The sequence below is a fragment of the Terrapene carolina genome, unplaced genomic scaffold (genome assembly GCF_002925995.2).
Source record: "Terrapene carolina triunguis isolate 2854851 unplaced genomic scaffold, T_m_triunguis-2.0 Scaffold27618, whole genome shotgun sequence".
Lineage (NCBI taxonomy): Eukaryota > Metazoa > Chordata > Testudines > Emydidae > Terrapene > Terrapene triunguis.
This window is the reverse complement of record NW_020691969.1, coordinates 5,657-11,166: the sequence shown is the minus strand read 5'-3', so window position 1 is coordinate 11,166 and position 5,510 is coordinate 5,657. Positions and strand designations below refer to the sequence as shown.

At 45.4% G+C, this 5,510-nt stretch overlaps 1 long non-coding RNA gene across 1 annotated transcript; it reads right to left on the bottom strand.

Moving 5' to 3' along the window:
* Positions 1-3,324: 3,324 nt before the first annotated feature.
* Positions 3,325-4,838, bottom strand: LOC113408960. The gene is made up of 3 exons (XR_003370412.2): positions 4,796-4,838; positions 4,283-4,329; positions 3,325-3,407 (listed from the first exon to the last, which is right to left on the bottom strand). It is a non-coding gene; the product is annotated as an uncharacterized LOC113408960 (long non-coding RNA).
* Between the last annotated feature and the right edge of the window lie 672 nt (positions 4,839-5,510).

Genomic DNA, 5,510 nt, shown 5'->3' with positions numbered 1-5,510 from the left:
CGGGCACCTCTGACCGATAGCATTTAGAAAGTGTCTTGTTTACAAAATCCTGTTCAAATGTTACGGACCCAGATCCTCATCAGTTCTGACTCCATGGAGGCTCTGACCCAATGTACAGTCAGTGTACAGCCCTAGGCCTTAGCCTGGGGCTGGCAAAGGGATATAATGTAGCGAGGTGCCCGGCTCCCTTGCCTTTCACTGAGAGTTGTGTCTAAAACTCGCACTGGAGCTATTGGAAATCCTACCTTTTACTCAAATATGCTGCTTTTAAAATAATGGAATAATTAATTTCATAGTAGAAAGAAGAAAGACCACGAATAAAAGATTCTTTTTTTGTAATTAGTGGTTTTTATCAACATTGATGAACTGCTGATTTCCTGCCAAACTCTCCCTCTTCAGATAGGCTGATACAGATACTGGTTCCGTTACAAATAAAAAGCCCCTGGCACAGCAGCAGCAAGAATTTACCCTTTGACTTTACTTCCCCTTTTCACGGTGACTCATAAACTTCACTTTCCCACAGCAAGCAGCAGTCACTTTCACGGGGGAGGATCTGGCTTTTGCTAATGGCAAAAATAATAATAATGCACTGTCTTGTCAATAACCAAAGTTGGCTATTTCCAATCTTGTGGCATTTGAGGCATTTTAAGAAGCCCTTAAGTGGAAGTATTTGGTGCGGTAAGACGTATATGCATGTAGCGCAGTGGTTACCCGCTCCTGCCCTGCGGGACTAGAAACAGCCCAGGAGAAGGCTGTGGCTGGGGCAAGAAGCCTGGGCTGATTGGGGGAAAGTAGGCTCAGCCGGGGCCATGCCCCAATCAGGCCCAGCTGGCCCCTATAAAAGGCTGTGAGCCAGAGGCCCAGTCAGTCTCCCTCTGCCTGTAGAGGGAGAAGGGCCTGCCTGCAAGGTACTAAGAAGGGAACCTAGATTGGAGCAGGGCTGGGGAAAGGCCCAGGAGCCGGGGAGCTCCGGCCTAGGAAAGCCCCAGGCTGCAGGCCTGGTAAGGCCCATTAGGTATTGGGTTGCAGGGGGCAGCCCATGCGTAGGCAGAGGCAGCAGGTCTGAACCCCCTTTGCCTATGATGAGTGGCTTACACTGCAGTCTGCTCCAGTGAGCGGGGGGGCTAGATGGGGACTGGTGGTAGCCGAACACTGAGGCAAAGTGGGGATAGGGGGTGGGAGGGGGAGACCCTGAGGCTGTGAAGGGTTACTGCCAGAGGGGCAGCACCCCAGGTAAACGGGGCACTGGGGTCCTGGGAGGGACATGGGGCCAGTGGTAAGGCAGATCACTGGCCTGCAGAGGGTGCTCTGGATGCTGGGAGAGCTAATTCCCTGAGGATGACCAGCAGGAGGCGCTGCAGGCGGTGAGTCAAGCCCCTTACAATGCAGTATTGTATAGTAATGGCCTAAACCACTAGCAGTAATTCTGCTGTAAGCTGTAATGTTTAGGGCAACCGCTGTGTATTTTGTACACAGCTTAGTCATTCAGTGTGGTGTCTCTCAACCTCCAACTGTCATAAGGGGGGACTAGACAACAGGGGATAGATCACTTGAAATTGCCCTGTACTGTTCATTCCCGCTGAAGCATCTGGCACTGGTCAAAGACAGGATACTGGGCTAGATGAACCATTGATCTGACCCAGCATGGCCATTCTTATCGATATTGTAAGGCACATGTAGAGTCTTGGTGTAAATGGGTGAAAACCTTAATGACTTCAGCAAGGCTTGAATTTGGTGTCCACCCAGCATATGTGGTGTTCATGGTGGGTATTTAGTCACCTAATTCTTCTTCTGGAAGGACTGCCTCTGCAGATTTGCCCTGAGTGGATCTGCAGAGGCCATATACCCAATGAACAACAGTTACCACTGAATAACCCATCGTTTGCATTAATGAAACTGATGGGGCTAAAGACCTACCCCACATAAGGGGACCAAACCCAGTCTTGGTGCAATCACAATGCAATTCGATAGCTGTCTTTTCTTTTGGGAGTTCAGTCTTGAAAACTGGTGATGCCATGTATTAGTTAATAATGAATTGATGCAGGTATTAATAATAAGCAGAACATTTTGCAGGTGTTCACATGCTTGCTGTGCTGTTTCTTCTGGTTGTCTCCTTATGGCATCCATGAGTTGTGATTTGCACAAGTTATATCTCATGCATCTGCAGTAGTCATAAAAATCAGTACATTATGGGGAGACTTTCAAAGGCACTCCTGTTGATTTTTTTTTGGGGTCTCTCCATTTTTGGGAGCACAACAGCCCCTTTCGGTTTATCGAAAATTATTGGGGATATTTTCAAAAGCGCAATCTAATTAAACCACTACAAAAGATGGCATGTTTTTTTTTTTTAAATTACACATTTCCTTTTTAAATTTACAGTAAAGCCATGCAGACACAAGGGGACAAATCCATTCCTGGTGTAAGTAGGTACAACTCCATTTAAATCAGTGCATTTGCACACACTTAATTCTGGCCTAAATTTGCTGTAAAAGCTTTAGTTAATATTTAAAATCTGCTAGAGAAGCAATTCATATTGTTGTTGTTTGGCTCTTAAGTGTGTGGAATCCAGGGAAGCTGCATTCACTCCCAACAGAGAAGCCTACTTTGTGCTTAGAAAGATTAAACAATCATGTCGGTTTCATTCATGAAAGTATGGGACATTGCTCTTGAGCCTTATCACCATTATTGTACATCCTCCATTGTAGGGAGCATGGCTCTTGGGAGGCTTTTCCGTCCTCATTCAGCACAGTTGGCATCTTCAGTGGAGGACAGTGCTTCCCACAACAAGATGGCAACATTTTCCATACTTGGGTGGCTCAAGGGCTTGGCTCTCGGTCACTTGTTCAAATACAGTGCTGGTAAATAGCAACTAAAACTTGCTATAATCTGATGGCTGGTGAGTTTGTTAAATGAATTTCTGGTCTCGACTCAGTTCCTAGTGAAACACTGTCCACAGCACAACCCGTTTTCTGGCTGCAATTGCAGCACATAGACCAAGAGTAGATGGGTTAGCAGAACTCTCCGTTTGCCCACAGAATTGGTCTCTCCAGATCAGAGTTGAGGCATAAGGGTGGAGCAGGAAACGAGGGAATCTTGCACTGCTACCTGCTCTGTTCATAACTAGAGGACTTTGATCTCCAAGGACATCTTTTACTAAGAGCTAATTCGTTGTTCCATGGAGACTTGCATTTAATGGACATGTGAAATGCTGGTTACCCCTCCGTTAATTCCCACTAGCTCTTCCCCTAGCAATGACGAGGTTTGACTTTTGCGTAGATGTCATTGTCATCTCTCTGTTTTGGCCGTATCTTCACTTCTGTGTAAACAACCTCTTCCTCCGCTTTTGCATCCCTTTTGTGGAAGTTCAAGTCAACGTAAGTCACCTCATCAGCTGGTGGAGGAGAAGACTGCAAAGCAAGAGGAAAATGAGTGAAGACTGCTCGTTCCTTTCTGCTTTGCAAGGTCTAAAGCAGGGGTAGGCAACCTATGGCACGCGTGCCGAAGGCAGCATGCGAGCTGATTTTCAGTGGCACTCACACTGCCTGGGTCCTGGCTACTGGTCTGGGGGCCTGTGCATTTTAATTTAATTTTAAATGAAGCTTCTTAAACATTTTAAAAACCTTATTTACTTTACATACAACAATAGTTTAGTTATATATTATAGACGTAGAGAAAGAGACCTTCTAAAAACATTAAATTGTATTACTGACACGCAAAACCTTAAATTAGAGTGGATAAATGAAGACTCGGCACCCCACCTCTGAAAGGTTGCCAACCCCTGGTCTAAAGTAAATGGTTAGTGATGCCCATATCATTCTATTATAATGCTAGACCATCTTCCACTGACACAGGCACTGTAAAAGAGTGTGCTGACTTTTTAGGAAGCTGTATTCTCATTTGAAACACCTCTACAGTTCATGGAACAAATGCTGCATTCTCCAGTATTTTGAGGTTTCCCAGTCCCACTGCCTAGAACTAATGCTGCATTCTCTATTATCACTGTAGATCCTGTGCAATTGCTAATTTATGTCCTCTTTATCGTTGCTCTAAGGCTAATTAATTCTTGATCCCCTCTAACTTTTTAAATGTAGTACCACTCCTGATCCTATTCAGGACTAGTGCTGCATTTTCTGTTACCCTGAAGTTCTTGGAGCTGCAGTCTGTAAAAGGAGAACCGATTTCTTTATTACCTTGTATTCCTGGAGTTGATGCTCAACATCCAGTTACCTTATGCTAGAGAGAAAAATTAAATGAGGCTCTTATGATAAGCTCTCCAACTCACCGTCTCCATCTGATTCATCTCTGCCTCTGACCTGCTTTGAAGTGGTTCTGGAAAAAAAATGAAGTTGTGGCTAAGCTGGTTATTCTCTGACCTTTGGGTCACCTAAATGAAGGAGTTAGTTGTCAGTCTAGTTAGTTCATAGTGGAGCAGTATCTACATCCCACACGTTCTCACCCGAGCAATTGCCAATAATTGGTGGCTTTGGTGGCAATCCAGCCAAAGATGGAATAGATGTGGAGACTGAATCCACCTTTCACACCTTGAGGTGCTTCCTCAGGTCAGGGAGGAGACATAGAATAGTCCTACCATTGCCCAGGCGGTATATGTGCTTAGATATGAGACTTCACTGACTAGGGCTGCCAGTTCACCACCGCTGCTGTACATTCACTGGCAAAAATTACCCAAATTACTCTTCCTTCGGCTAAAGGAAGGACACGAAGAAGAATCTATCGGCATCCTATGAGCTCCGCTCATACAGAAATTGCTTACATTTATTGTCCAAGTAAATCTTACCTTTGGAGCACTGTCTCCATCTCCACAAAAGGATACCGAGCACTAGCAAGAAGAGAAGTGTCCCAGCCGCAGCCCCAGGAACAATGTAAGAGCTCATTGGCCTTTGGTCATGTGCTGTTGAAAGAAACATTAATTAGCTGCTGTCTTACTAGATGGGGCTACAGAGGCAGGGGAAGTTGAGTTATTACACTCCCATCACCTCTAGTTCTAGGGAAAGACAACATAGGTTGGGTCATGCATTACCACCTCTACAGGAGTCCTGCTGGATAGGGGCAGGGGAAGATGCTGTGAGCTAGGTCACTAGACCACCACCACCACCACCCGAGGAGTCCCGCGGCAGAGTAGCTGAAGGAGAGAAGGCAAACTGGGTCGCTGCTCCACCACTATGGGAAGAATGACACCAACCTGGTGGATTCATTTGTCAGAAGATGGTATTTGCAATGGGCTAATCTTTTAGGATAAAGTAAGGACTAGCTTACACCCTCACCCAGAATCAAACTGGAACCTGTGCTGAGGTTCAACAAGATTTCCCTCTTTTTAAAAAAAGACAGTATTCTACAGTTATGGTCCAAAACACTGCAGCTTACAATAGTGGTGCTGCCGTGAGTGGGTTTCTAGGGCTGTCCTCTAGACACTTCTTGTTTCAGTCCAAGACTGAAAGCAGAATCAGCAATATACCGAGAGACATTTCCATCCCACTCAAAATTGGGAAATA